General features: G+C 39.5%; 1 protein-coding gene across 7 annotated transcripts in view; it reads right to left on the bottom strand.

Annotated features, from left to right (window-relative positions):
- The window catches only part of KCTD20 (potassium channel tetramerization domain containing 20), a 29,365-nt gene extending 15,035 nt beyond the window's left edge, over positions 1 to 14,330 (bottom strand). For 2 of the 7 annotated variants that reach the window (XM_033424132.2, XM_004267670.4), the window contains exon 1: positions 14,166 to 14,329. The gene's annotated coding sequence lies outside the window, so the exon portion shown is untranslated. Of the gene's footprint in view, positions 1 to 1,735; positions 1,882 to 13,599; positions 13,836 to 13,934; positions 14,118 to 14,165 lie in introns of those variants that run through there. The other 5 variants (XM_033424138.2, XM_033424133.2, XM_033424136.2 and 2 more) reach the window with 5 other exon arrangements.
- Positions 14,331 to 14,803: the final 473 nt, after the last annotated feature.

Below are 14,803 nucleotides of genomic sequence, written 5' to 3'. Positions count from 1 at the left end.
CACCACCCCCCGCAGTTTGGGGGGGATTGTTTTGTTTTACATGAAATTGACTTTTTAAAAAAGCCTAGGTCCGAAAAGGGAACCCTCCTACACTGTTGGTAGGAATGTAAATTAGTGCAGCTACTATGGAAAGCAGTATGGAGGTTCCACGCTAAAAATAGAGCTACCATATGATCCACTCCTGGGCATATATTCAGAAAAGACAAAAACTCTAATTCAAAAAGATACATGCACCCAAATGTTTACAGCAGCACTATTTACAATACCCAAGACATGGAAACTACCCAAGGGCCCATCAACAGATGACTGGTAGATATCTACACACACACACAATGGAATATTATTCAGCCATAAAAAAGAATGAAATATTGCCATTTGCAGCAACATGGTTAGACCTAGAGAGTATCATACTAAGTAAGCCAAAGACAAATATTATAATACCACTTATATGTGGAATTTGAAAAATAATACAAATGAACCTATATACAAAACAGAGACAGACTCACAGACATGGAAAACAAACTTAAGGCTATCAAAGGGGAAAGGGGGGGAGGATAAATTAGGAGTATGGGATTAACAGATACAAACTACTATACATAAAACAGATAAGCAACAAGGATTCACTATATAACACAGAACTATATTCAGTATCTTATAATAACTGTAATGGAAAATAATCTGAAAAAACATAATTGAATCACTTTGCTGTACACCTGAAACTAACACAATATTGTAAATAGACTATACTTCAATAAAAAAATAAAATAAATTTTTTTAAAAATTTAAAGTCTAGGTCAGTTCTAACATCCATCTGATTGTTTCCACGTGATCAGATACAAATTTAATTTTCTTAAACAAGAATATGTACATGTATAGGTGACAGGTGAGTCTTCCAAATGCCATCACATCAGAGGCACATAATGCCAGGCTATCCCACTACAGGGGATAAGTTTGATCATGTGGTTAAAGTGGTGACTATAGGTCCATCCATTGTAAAGAGAGATCTAATACCCTATCTCCCAATAACTTTTCACCCAGTGGTTTTAGCATCTATTGATGATTCTTGCCTGAATCAATTATTACATTTGGGACTACAAAATGATGACTTTCTAATTTTATCATTCCTCCTACATTTATTGTCTAGCATTCTTCTGTTAAGTAGAACTATTTCTTCACTCTCCCTTTATCTTCCTTTTAAGTATTATTATGAACTCAAAGATCTGTTTTAATCTAATGTATTATAACAATCCATTACCATCATATTTTTTCAAATTGTCCAATTTTTGGTTCAAATTGTCCCAGGTGGGACTTCCCTGGTGGCACAGTGGTTAAGACTCTTTGCTCCCAATGCAGGGGGCCTGGGTTCGATCCCTGGTCAGAGAACTAGATCCCACATGCATGCCGCAACTAACTCACATGACACAACTAAGGAGCCTGCGAGCCAAAATTAAGGAGCCCACATGCCACAACTAAGGAGCCCGCCTGCCACAACCAAATAGACCCAGCACAACCAAATAAAATAAATAGTCCCAGTTATGGCTAATATGGTTCCCTTCAAGCCTTCATCTGTGTCATTTAACCCCAATTCTACTGGCTGATAAGGCTACTTCCTGTACAAGATTTTTCTTTTTTTAATGAAAGTTCATAGCAGCTTTATTTTTTATTTGCATGAGAGGAATTTTATTTTATTTTATTCTATTCTACTTTATTTTGTACAAGATTTGTCTAAGCTCACCTTTTACCATCTCTGACCGAGACCTAGAATCAGCTATTCCTCCCTGGAGCCTTTGTTCCTTTTAGTGGACAAAAGCATTTATAAATCAGGATCTGAGCACTAGGTGTCTTCATAGCTATTGAGATGTCACTGTCTCCTGAAATGGTCTAGAAGCAAAGTTGGGGATTAAAAAAAAGAAAAAAAAAGAGTTTATATTGATATTTTCAACTCAAATTCAACATTATGGTTTTTTTACTTACTTTATATTAGTACTATATCTTTTCTCTCACAATGAAAATCTTGGTTCATAAACTAGTTTTTAAATTATAACATTAATATTACTAACAATAAACCTACTGAGTTTAAGTCTTTTTGGGGGTCAATTCTTTTTGTCCTTAAAGTATACCCCACTAGGGATGTAGTCAGTGTGCTACGTCAAGTTATTTTATTTTTATTTTTTCTCTGTATGTCCTGTAATTTAGGTTCATTTTTAAACACTCAATTATAGCTTATTTTTCATTATTTTTAAATTTAATTTTTGAATATGTAAAACATTTACATTCTTCAAAAGTTAAAGTGTTACAAAAAAGGAATGCTCAGAGAAGTGTCTCTCCCTTCCCCTTTCCCTCCAATATTTTCCTATCTATTCCCTACAGATAACTAGTTTTATTAATTTATCTTTCATGTTTCTATTTATAGAAATAAGCATAATGTGTGTATATACATATAAATTCTTAATTCTTTTTCTTATACAAAAGATGGAATACCGTATCCAGTTCTGTACTTTGCTATTTGTACTTAACAATGTATCTCAAATTCACTCCATAGGAGTGATTAGAAGTCTTCCTCATTCTTTTTAATGGCTGTTTAATACTCCACTCTTAGATGTTAATAGGTAGAACTTTGATAGAGAAAAAAGGAAAGAGCATTTTAGACAGGGTGAATGGTGTATAATAAGCAGGAGAGTAAGTGTGAACAGGCTTTATACTATATGAAGGAGTGCAGGCTGTGGGGAGAGCAACCAGGTTAGAGTTAAGGGTGGGAGAAATCAGAATCACCATACCATACGACTTCAGGGAACCCCATGCACACCATCATTTAAGGAGCTGTACAACGCACGACTTAGATGGCTGTATACAACAGCCCTAGAAGATAAGGTTGAAAACCAAGCTGGAGCTAGCTTACGGAGGCCTTGAGTTATAAAGTAAAATAGAGTTAGGACTTTGTCTTGTAGCCAAAGTTTTTACACAGAGAAGTGTCATGTTCAACATGTTGCTTTAAGATAAATACAACCACAGATGGACTAGAAGAGTAAGAGGTTATTGGAATTGTCTAGGCATGAAAGGATCTCTGTGGGTTGACAGCAAGAAGGGTAGTACCTAAGACACAGTCCTGCCTACTTTCAAAGAGCTTACAATCCTAGTTGTTGAGAATGTGAAACACAAAGAGTTACAAAATACAGAAAAGTGATATTTCAGGATCAGAAGAGACCTTAGTGATTATTTTGTCCAGTGGTTCTCAAGTCTAGCTGATAATAAGAATCACCTAGCAGAACTTGTTAAAAACATTCTTTGGCCCTGTTCCCCAGAGATTCTGATTTAGTAGGTCTAGGGTGGATCTGAGAATGTGAATTTTTTTTTCATGTGGGATCTTAGTTTCCTGACCAGGGATCGAACCCATGCCCCTGCAGTGGAAGCGCGGAGTCTTAACCACTGGACTGCCGGGGAAGTCCCAAGAATGTGAATTTTTAACAAACTCCTCAGCTGATCCTGTGGACTAGCTATGTTTGGGAACAACTCATCTGGTATACCCTTTCATCTCATGAATGAGAGACTGAACCACAACAATATTCTTTTTAAAGAATATTCTAGGAGATTACAAACTTAGAGTAGGGAGGCCTTTTTAATCAAGACCAAAAAACCCAAAAGCTAAAAAAGAAGAGAAAGACAAATCTAACTACAAAATTTTTTTTAAACTTTTGTATGGCAAGGAATCCTATAAAGGAAAAAAAATACTTGAAAAACTGTATTTGCAACAGACTTTTACAAAGAGTTATTATCACAATATTCAAGGGCTTATGAAAATGCATGAAACTAACCCAACAGAAAAATGCGCAAAGATGGGGAGAAAAGGGAAATACCCAAGAACTTGGTGAAACTACATTAATAGGCTAGGAAATAGAATTTAAGGCAAAAAAACTATACAAGTTGGGCAAGGCATAACATTTGAAGATATCTGTTGCCAGAACCATTTCTCTTCCTCATTTCTACCTTGGAAGAAAGCCGTAACAAGAGAAGAGATAAAGGAGAGAAGAGGGCATTCCAATTCCACAGAAAGGCAGGAACGCCTCTGATTCCACATCCCTTCTCCTTCATTTTCCTCTATGAATTGCTGAGGCCAGGCTAGCAAGCTGGCAGATAAAAGCACAAGGACAGGGCTTCCCTGGTGGTGCAGTGGTTGAGAGTCCACCTGCCGATGCGGGGGACACGGGTTCGTGCCCCGGTCCGGGAGGATCCCGCATGACGCGGAGCGGCTAGGCCCGTGAGCCATGGCCACTGAGCCTGTGCTCCGCAACGGGAGAGGCCACATCAGTGAGAGGCCCGCGTACCGCAAAAAAAAAAAAAAAAAAAAAGGCACAAGGACAGCAGTGACAAGATTATAACCGCTTGGATATATTTTCCTCTTCTCTACTTGACATCCCTAACTTACCGCCCTTAGTACCTTTTTGTCAATATAATTTATGCCCAAGAACAGCTTTTGTGCCAGAAGAGACTATATTACAGTTACTTGGATTTAAATTAAGACTTAAGACCTTACATTCAATTTATAACTGCCTAAAGGCCTTTAAACAGTTTCCTTTACAACTTTATCAAATTACCTATTAAAAAAAGACTTAAATAACAATAATATTTTTACTCACTACTCAGTTTAAAAGATAAAATAAGACAAATATAGTTTAATCCCCTAAAACCACGATCCTAAGTTTGATATTGCCAAACATTTTAAACTATACTTATCATCTTAATATGTTCTTTTCTTGTTTTAGCACTTTAACTGCCTCCCAAGCAAATCTCTAAGTACTCAAAAAACCTTTAGTAAATCCTAAAAAAGTAAACTTTTGAATCTAGTATATCTCAAGAAGTTCTTAAATATTGCAACACTCTTTCAAAATGCAAAGTTTTCTTATATCCTTAAACTAATAATCAAATCTAAACCCAGTTACTCAAGAACACATTTTACACTGGAACCAAATCAATCAGTTGAGATTCTTCAATATGCCGAATCACCACAAACATTCCATCTTAAGTCCAGATGGACTTAAACTTCACTGATTTAACATATATCATGTGCTACATATTATTCTAAGTACTTTATATAATTTAACTTAATACTCAAAAAAAAAACTTTTATGAAGTAGGTACTATTGTTACCCCTATTTACAGATGAGGAAACTGAGGAAGAAAGAGGTTAAGTTCCCACAGTCACATAGCTAATAAATAGTAGAGCCAGGCTTCAAAATCCAGGCTTCTGGCTCGAGTCAAATGCATGTTACCCTCAAGCTGTGTTACCTCTCCTTATAGGTCTGATTTACTTCATGAATTCTACGTAAGTTTCACAGGTTTGGAGATATGATTTCAAGCCCAAGGTCTGGAGCCAGGACATATGACCTTTCTTTGCCAGTAACAGGCACACCTAGCACCTTTTCTGTTTAAATAGTTGCTTTGAGATGACCTCTAAATCAATTAACTCCAGATAGGGGTTGATTTTACAATCTGAGTTCCCCAAGTTCAAATTAAGACCTTACCTAATTCTGCTGTAACTTTCAACTTTATTACGTAAAAACAGGGTAGATCAAATTCTGTAAATTTCTACACAGGTGCTTCTATCTTTTGATGGATTCAACTAGTTATGGTCATTCTAATGACACCTTTAAGCTAGGAACAATCCAAGGTACATAACAGACCAGGCAAAGCTCATGACTCCTAAGAAAAAGCCAGTCAACATATGAGGTCCCTAATGTCCAGGGCGCTCTTCTGCTTGCTATTATCTAAAACTCTCTATAGGAAGAGATACACAAGCTGTTAAAGATTACTTAATGGCAAACTTCCAGGAAATATCCAAGAGATATACTATTAGCAATAATGTCTTTAAACAGTACAAGGGAGTGCAATTAAAAATTTTTAAATGTATTACTCAATACAGTAGGCCGTTTTATAAGAAAGAGCTAAGTTTTTGTACAGTAAGAAAAGATCGGAAGGTCTTAGGGGACAGATCCATGGATCGGTACTGTAGCAATAGAACAAACATTGAAAATTCTGGAGACAATCCAAAATCACTGTGTCAGAAGATGGTTCAAGGACCAGTATCAATTAGCATCAAAAGTTTTCACCGACTCTTAGCAAAAATGAGGACAGTGGAGATGATGTAACACATGGGGGCGGGCACACACACACACAATTATTATCCCAGTTCTAAGACACGTGACATTGCCTAAGACATCAATATAATAACAGCGTTTCAGGAAAGCACTATTATATTAAATATATACATGATTTTAAGATACAGCCTGATTTCAAAAATATTAAAATGTGAATTGAAAATTATGGTATATATTAGTATAATGCTTTCTTGGTACCTAAATTAAATCTTTACTTCTTTTCTGATATTAAATGTCTTTTCTTTTACAACATAATGGTGACAGAAAATGATAGTCAGATTTTTTTTTTAATGTCCTAAAAGGCTGGCAACCTGATGATGGGCTCCCAATTTCCCCCCACAATTTTACCAATCATAATTCTCAAAAAAAATCTGGGTCCCAAATCACCTTCCATCTAGGACTACAAAAACACTTCTATTAGTTCAGTCCATCCTACCTAAAAAATCCCAAAATAAGGAATCTCTTGCTTAGCTCACCCTATTGGTGCCCAGCAATCCTCAAGGGAAAAAAAATTTTTTTTTCCTTGTGCCAAGTTGAAGTCTGCCTTCCTCCCCACACCCACCGTGACTTCCACGCATTGGCAAGTCCTATGCCCTGGAATAATGCAATTATCAGAATGGGATGGGGAAAACAGAAAACAAAAACCAAAATAAACCCCATTTGTTTGAAGGCATTAGACAACTAGTAAGATAGCCAAGACTGCAGAGAAGCTGTGATGGTCAGTTTTATATGGCAACCCTTGAGGCTACAGTCCTAGTTATTCAATCAAACACTAATCTACATGTTACTGTGAAGGTATTTGGTAGATGTGATTAAAGTCTTTAATCATTTTAGTTTAAGTAAAGAAGATTATCCTAGATAATGTGGGTGGGCCTGATCCAACAACTGAAAGGCTTTAAGGGCAGAACTGAGGTTTCTCTGAGGAAGAAGAAATTTGACTGGAATGCAGCTTCAACTCCTGCCCTAGAGTCCCAGCCTGCGTTCCTGATGGCCTAGTCCAGTCTCCACAATGTATACATCAACTCCCTTCAATAAGCAGCTTAATATACATGTGTGTATATTTATATACAAATAGATAGATGACATAGATTATTTTGATGATATATAAATACTACACAGAACCATATTCCATAATTAAAACTGTCCTTCAAAGAAAACTTCAGGACCAAGTGGCCTGACTAGCAAATTCTTCCACGCCTTTAAGGAAGAAATTACATCAATCTTATACAAACGCTTCCAGAGAACAGAAAAAGAGAACCTATATCCCAATTCATTTTCTGAGGCCAGCATAATACTGACCCAAAACCTGACAAGAACATTACCAAAAAGCATTACAGATGACTTTTTCTCATAAGCACAAAATCCTATACAAATTATTAAAAAATCAAACCCAGATACATCAAAAAGGATAATACATATGGCAAAGGTTGACTTAACATTCTAAAATCAATATAATTCATATGCTGAAAGGCTAAAAAAGTTTTAGAATAATAACTAAAATAGCATGAAACAGTACTGATAAACTAGACTTAAAAAGGGCAGGTTGAAACAATAAGTATAGTCACAGAAAAAAAGATTAAAAATATAAACAACTATTCTCCCTTAATTGTAGGCTTATCATATGTGATTTTTAAAAATTGTTTTATTGAGTATGCCAAAGTCTCTAAAATGAATGTGTTATTACTTTTAAAATGAGAAAGGAAAATGTATCTGTAAAAACAGGGAACTCTTCAAGAAAATGTTGGAGTATTTTTTTTTTGGAGTATTTTTAAAGCTTAGAACAGTTTAAAAGAAATTTTTTAAAGTTTCAGAAGAAAATGATATATTACTAAAGAGATTTGGACATTTTTCCATCTAGATTAAAGAAGAAATATTAGGAATATAAGACAAATTAGGAATTCAGGTTAAAAACATGAAATAGTTTCTCAAGCAGATTATTCAATAGGATGACAGAATAATCTTGGTAGCTTAATCCAACACAAGGGCTTAATGTGGAGGCATGGTGTGCTTCCTAGGGTACTCAACAGCAAGCATGGTTCTAAGGAACAGGCAGAAGGTAGGACAGGTGGGTAGGCACAGGATAAAGGATGATGCTGGAATCCCAAGTCAGAGGGTGCTCAACAATTAGGGCAATGGAACATTCAGATTACCTGACATTTAATTCCCTAAACAGATTGTTATGAGCTAAATTAAATTGTGTTTCCCTCAAAATTCATATGTTGAAGTCCATTACCCTAAATCCTCAGAATGTGACTGGAAATAGGGCCTTAAAGAGGTGATTAAGATTAAATGAAGTCATTAGGGTGGGCCCTAATCCAATACAAATGGTGTCCTTTTAAGTAGAGGAGATGAGGACACATACAGACACAGAGGGAAGACTAACCATGTGAAGACACAGGGAGGAGAAGGCAGCCACCTCCAAGCCAAGGAGAGAGGCCTCAGAAGAAACCAACCCCGCCAACACCTTGAACTTGGGCTTCCAGCCTCCAGGATTGTGGGAAAATAAATTTCTGTTGTTTAAGTCACACAGTTTGTGGTACTTTGTTAGGGCAGTCCTAGCAAACTAATACACAGATACAACTGCAGAAATTAAATTTTACCCTCTCCCACAAAAAAAGAGACTTAGGGCAAACACACTGAAGGCATCTTACATGGTTTTAAGGTATGGACTGTGATCTTCATATAGAAGTGTAGATCATTAGCTGTTTTATTCTAAGGAAGGTGAACTTTCTTTAATAATCTTCTTAACCAAATCATGTCACAGATCTTTCTACTACACCCCAGTGCTTTCCAAAATATTAGTAAGCCCCGCCTCCATGTTATAATAAGAACAGAGATAGTTTAATTACCTATACTTATCATAAAAGCCTTAATATTTCAATGCTGGAAAGGACAATCTGAATCTAAAGAAAATATCTTCTTAAATTAAAATATTTTAAAAAAAACAGTTAACAGCCAGCATCTCCTGGGAACTCACAATAGTCAGGTGCAAATCAAAGCATTTTACATGAATTAACCCAATCCTAATAACCCTCTGAGGTAGGTACTATTACAACCTCTTTTTCGGAGACATAGAAACTGATGAATATCCAAGCTAGTAAATGAAGGTACTAAGACTTAAACCCAGTTAAAATTGGCTCCAAAGCCCACATTCTTAACCACTGCCCAATGAAGTATAATGAGGGCACTATTGAGCATAAATTGTAATGGCTTTGGAGTCAGTTTAAATTTGAATGCTGGCTCTGCCACTTACACAGTGTATGACTTTGGGTAAACTTAAGCTCTTTGTGTCTTAGATTCCTTGGCTATAAAATGGAGATAATTAAATGAGGCAATGGATGTAAAAACATTTAGCACAGTGTCTGGAACATAACGATGTCTACTAATTACTAAGTCCTTACTATTTCTAATTCTACTTTCATGAATATACAAGAACAATCCAACAATGTCTATTTTGGGATGGACTTCCCTGGTGGTGCAGTGGTTAAGAATCCGCCTGCCAATGCAGGGGACACGGGTTCGAACCCTGGCCCGGGAAGATCCCAGTGCCATGGAGCAACTAACCCCGTGCGCCACAACTACTGAGCCTGCGCTCTAGAGCCCGTGAGCCACAACGACTGAGCCCCCTAGCCACACCTACTGAGCCCGCGCGCCTAGAGCCTGTGCTCCACAACAAGAGAAGCCACCACAATGAGAAGCCTGCACCCCTCAACAAAGAATAGCCCCCACTCACCGCAACTAGAGAAAGCCCGCACATAGCAACAAAGACCCAACACAGCCAAAAACATAAATAAAATAAAAATTTTTAATTAAAAAAAAAAAGAATCCACCTGCCAATGCAGGCGACACGGGTTCGAGCCCTGGTCTGGGAAGATCCCACATGCTGCACAGCAACTAAGCCCATGAGCCACAACTACTGAGTCTGCGGTCTAGAGCTGCGTGCCACAACTACTGAAGCCCACACGCCTAGAGCCTGTGCTCCGCAACAAAGAGAAGCCCACGCACAGCAACGAAGAGTAGCCCCTGCTCGCCGCAACTAGAGAACGCCCGGGCGCAACAACAAAGACCCAAATGCCACCAAAAATAAATAAATAAATAAATGTATTTCAAAAAACAAAAAACAATGTCTACTTTGGGGACTCTAAGCAAAAACAGCAAAGGGTTCTCTTCTTTCATCCATACTTCTTTCCTTCCTATGATTCCAGAAATGCATATACTATTCCAATAATCTCATTTCTCATAAGAAGTATATTGAATCAGATTAGCAGTTAGATCAGTCTTATATTCTGTCTCCCACAGAGATACCTAATAACTTGGGTAAGGACAACAGTACAGTTATGCGACAACTTCAAAAGATTCTGGACATTGCTCAAACATCTAACATTTAATAAAAATTCACCGGGACTTCCCTGGTGGCGCAGTGATTGAGCGTCTGCCTGCCGATGCAGGGACACGGGTTCGTGCCCCGGTCCAGGAAGATCCCACATGCTTGCGTACCGCAAAAAAAAAAAAAAAAAAGAAAAAAAAAAATTCACCAACGTACTTACTTTAACCTTTACCAAATTTAAAAAAAAATACCGAGTTCATAACATTTCTTGGGATTACAAGATAACTAATTGCTCTTATTTGTTCTATTACTACTTATTCCAAGCTTCAGAGTTCCTTATTTTAGTGTTCCCAATCTTCCTGATTTATGTGGTAGAAAATACTCTCCTTCAATCTCCATTTTTCCAAATACTGCTTCTGTACTCATGTGAAAGTCTCTCAGTTTTCTTTATCTACTTATAACTGAACTTCTCTAAGCCTTTTCCTTTTTTTTTTTTTGCGGTACGCAGGCCTCTCACTGTTATGGCCTCTCCCGTTGCGGAGCACAGGCTCCAGACGCGCAGGCTCAGCGGCTATGGCTCACGGGCCCAGCCGCTCCGCGGCATGTGGGATCTTCCCAGACCGGGCCACGAACCCGTGTCCCCTGCATTGGCAGGCGGACTCTCAACCACTGCGCCACCAGGGAAGCCCGCCTTTTCCATTTTTGAAGCATTTTTCTTGAGATGATTTAGTGGAAAGAACACTGGGCTAGGAGCCAGGAGTCCTCACTCTGCCGTCTCATCTCTCAGATTCCTCATCTTAAAAGGCAAGAGGATTGCAATAGATAAATTTGTAATAGGTTCCCTTATAGCTCTAAGCCTCATATTTCCATGACTCTGGGTCTTCCAACTAGAAATCATTCAGTATGCCAACAATTTCCCTAAACTTTACTCCAGTTAGCCAAGGAGGAGTAGGCATGCTCAGATTCAGGGGCAGAGTAAGACACAATAATCGGAAAGCCCAGGGCTATAGAAGGAAAGACATGGTATTTTGTGAATCAACAGAAAAAGATTAGTAAGAAAAATGAGATGCCAAGAAGAAACCAAAGACAGAAAAAAAGTCAGAAACACACAGTCTAACTCTAATCTCATCCCTACACATCTATTTGAAGAAGAACTAAGAAACAAAAAGCTTTGGGAGCAGAGGTTATCCAGCCCTCAAATCTACCTCAAGGGAGCAAGGCAACTCTATGACATCTTTGCAACGTTGTTGCTAAAATGGCCTACTACAGTGCTTTGCACAAAACAGGCGTTACTGGGGTATCTGATGACTGAATTAATGTTCAGATGACCTGAAAGCCCTCATAAATGCTACTGGTACTGCTACATACCAGGATATCTGAGAGCTCAAGGCAATGGGAAATACAAGGCACTGGCTGTCCTGGTTCTAAGGGGAAGGAGACTAAATTAGTTGGGAGGGGGGAAGATTTGGCCTAACGGCATAACTTATGAGCTGATGCTACTGGAAGCAGCTCCCAGAAGGTAAAAGGACAGATTACCAGGCACAGACCATCTCTAAGGCAATATTATAATATGTATGAAAGTACTTCCTACCCTGGTGTCAGAGTCTAAGAAAGCACTATCTTTTCTAAAGTTTCCTTCCAAAGAGTCTGATCTTCTTGGCTTATGATTGGTTAGGGGGCAGGGGAGAGTAAATCAATAAAGGGATAAGGAAGTTGGGCAGTTCTAAAAATTCTCAGGGCAACCCTATTTTGGTGTTTCTCAAAGTGTAGTCCCTGGATCACCAATAACAGACCAAGGGAGGGGGTGCTTGCTTAAAATGCAGACTCGGAAACCCATCACTGATCTCCAGAATCAAATTTCTGGGAGAGGTACAAATCAAAACCACATGAGATATCACCTCACACCTGTCAGAACACCTATCATCAAAAAGAACACAAATAAAACATGTTGGCAAGGATGTGGAGAAAAAGGAACCCTTGTACACTGTTGGTGGGAATGTAAATTGGTGCAGCCACTGTGGAAAACAGTACGGAGGTTTCTCAAAAAACTAAAACAGAACTACCATATGACCCAGCAATTCCACTACTGGCTATATATCTGAAAAAAACAAAATCACTAATTGGAAAAGATATATGTACCCTAATGTTCACAGCAGCATTATTTACAATTACCAAGATATGGAAGCAACCTAAGTGTCCATCAACAGATGAATGGATAAAGAAGATGTAGAATACACACACACACACACACACCACACACACAATGGACTACTACTCAATCATAAAAAAAGAATGAAATTTTGCCATTTGCAGCAACATGGATGGACCTGGAGGGCATTATGCTAAGTGAAAAGTCAGAGAAAGACGAATACTGTATGATATCACTTACATGTGTTATCTAAAAAAAATACAACACACCAGTGAATATAACAAAAAAGAAGCAGACTCACAGATACAGAGAAAAAACAAGTGGTTAGCAGGTGGGGGTGGAATAATATAGGGCTGGGGCAGTGGGAGGTACAAACTATTGGGTGTAAGGCTCAAGGATGTACTGTACAACACGGGGAGTAGAGCCAATATTTGGTAATAACTGTAAATGGAAAGTAACCTTTAAAAATTGTATAAACAATTTTAAAAATTATAAAAAAAAATTCTGGGAGGGGCATTGGTACTTTTAAGGAGCAAACTTATGTTTGAGACCTACTGTCCCAGAATTTGGGTCGGGGGGTGGGGAAGAGGAGTTACGGGTGGAGTTCTTCAACCGGATTCTTCAAATTCAACTGCTATAACTACAACACTGTTTGGAGGACCATTAAAAAAAGAACCTTAATTTCTCAGGTAACAGCTGCAGCTAGTTGTTTAACAGCTAACAAGGGGCACAATCAAAGGGCCTGGAAAATTCATTTTCATAAACTGGTTAAACAGTTCCTCAGTCTGTTTATCCTGTTTGTTCGCTGCTTTCTCCTTTAAAAATAAATCGGATCAATCCAGGAATTTTCAGAAAGAATCACAAACTCCAAAATAGAAGGTTGTTTTTTTTTTGATAGTGCAGAACTAGGCTTTTAAACCCGAAAACACTGAACGCTATAAAAAGTACGGTTTTATTTAAAAGAAAATTACCAGTTGAGGCCCCCCCAGCTCTTCTACACTCAGAGGCACTGATGAAAGCTAGTAATTTGTGGGTGGCAGAGAAGGAAGACTGAAGCAGGGGTGCAAAGAGCGAGAAGTCCGACCAACTACCTAATTTTTAATGATTCAATTAACTGCCAGAAAAAACACGTCTGCAAATGTTTTATCAATAAACACTTCGGGGCTCTCATCATTCCTCTTCTGTTGGGATTCAAAACACCAAAGGCCTGCAGGAAAGTCAAGTTATACTTTAGTTGTCCCCACGACTGTGTTGACGATTTCCACACAAGGCGACCCCCCTTCTTCCCCGGATTACCAAGCTTTACCCTCAGCACGGAAACTGGCGCCTGGAACCCATTTGCCAACGTTGTGCCTCAAGATGACTGTAGCCCCGCGGGCTTTCAAACTGGGGGTCCGACCCGGCGGGCTGCCGCCCGAGCGGCGTCCTGAGGAGTCGGCCCCCTACCCACGACACAAAGGTACCTTCCGGGACCAGGCCCGCTGCCGCACTCGGCCCGCCGGGTCTTCGAGGCGAACGGTCTCGTGCCGCCACTTACCTGAAGCTCCCCGCCGCGCTCTCGCGCTCGGGGGCCGAATCCGCCCGGGAGGCGCGCGCACACGGCGCCGCAAGCAGCCGCCCCTCGGACCGCCCGGGCCGCAGCGGCGCGCGCCCCCCAGCCCCCGCCCCGGCCCGCGCGGCCACACGGCTGAGTCACCCGGCGCTTCACGTTAAGAGTACCCCTTCGGCGCGCGGGGCACGCCGGGAAGGCCGGACTCCGGCCAACCCCCTGGGCAGCGCGCCGCAGGGTGTCCCTTTTCTTTCCCGACACGCCCCCGCCTCACACGCAGGACGCTCTCACCGCTGCACAGCCACGGTAGATCGATTTCTGAGCTGCGGATACCCTCTTTCAATTATTAAAAGTCTGAAACGGAAAAGTTAGTAGTTATCTGAATTGTGAAACAAGCTCGCGGAGCCCCGGGACAGCCAATGCTTTTAGAAAATTGTGGAGCCCGGATCTTTACATACGTTTGGCGGGAGGAGGTAGTGAGAATAATGGAGTTCCTTAAACACCTTTTGCTTGGAAATCCCTCTCCCGGATATACATTCTGACCTAGAGGAGGGAGGAAAACTCCACGTTTTTCTCAAACCTTGAGTTTAAGGAAACTACATAGTATAGCAAACAAAGCTGAATTA

Source organism: Orcinus orca, chromosome 10, assembly GCF_937001465.1.
Source record: "Orcinus orca chromosome 10, mOrcOrc1.1, whole genome shotgun sequence".
NCBI lineage: Eukaryota > Metazoa > Chordata > Mammalia > Artiodactyla > Delphinidae > Orcinus > Orcinus orca.
The sequence above is the reverse complement of the archived record's forward strand: the minus strand, read 5'-3'. Positions and strand labels throughout refer to the sequence as shown.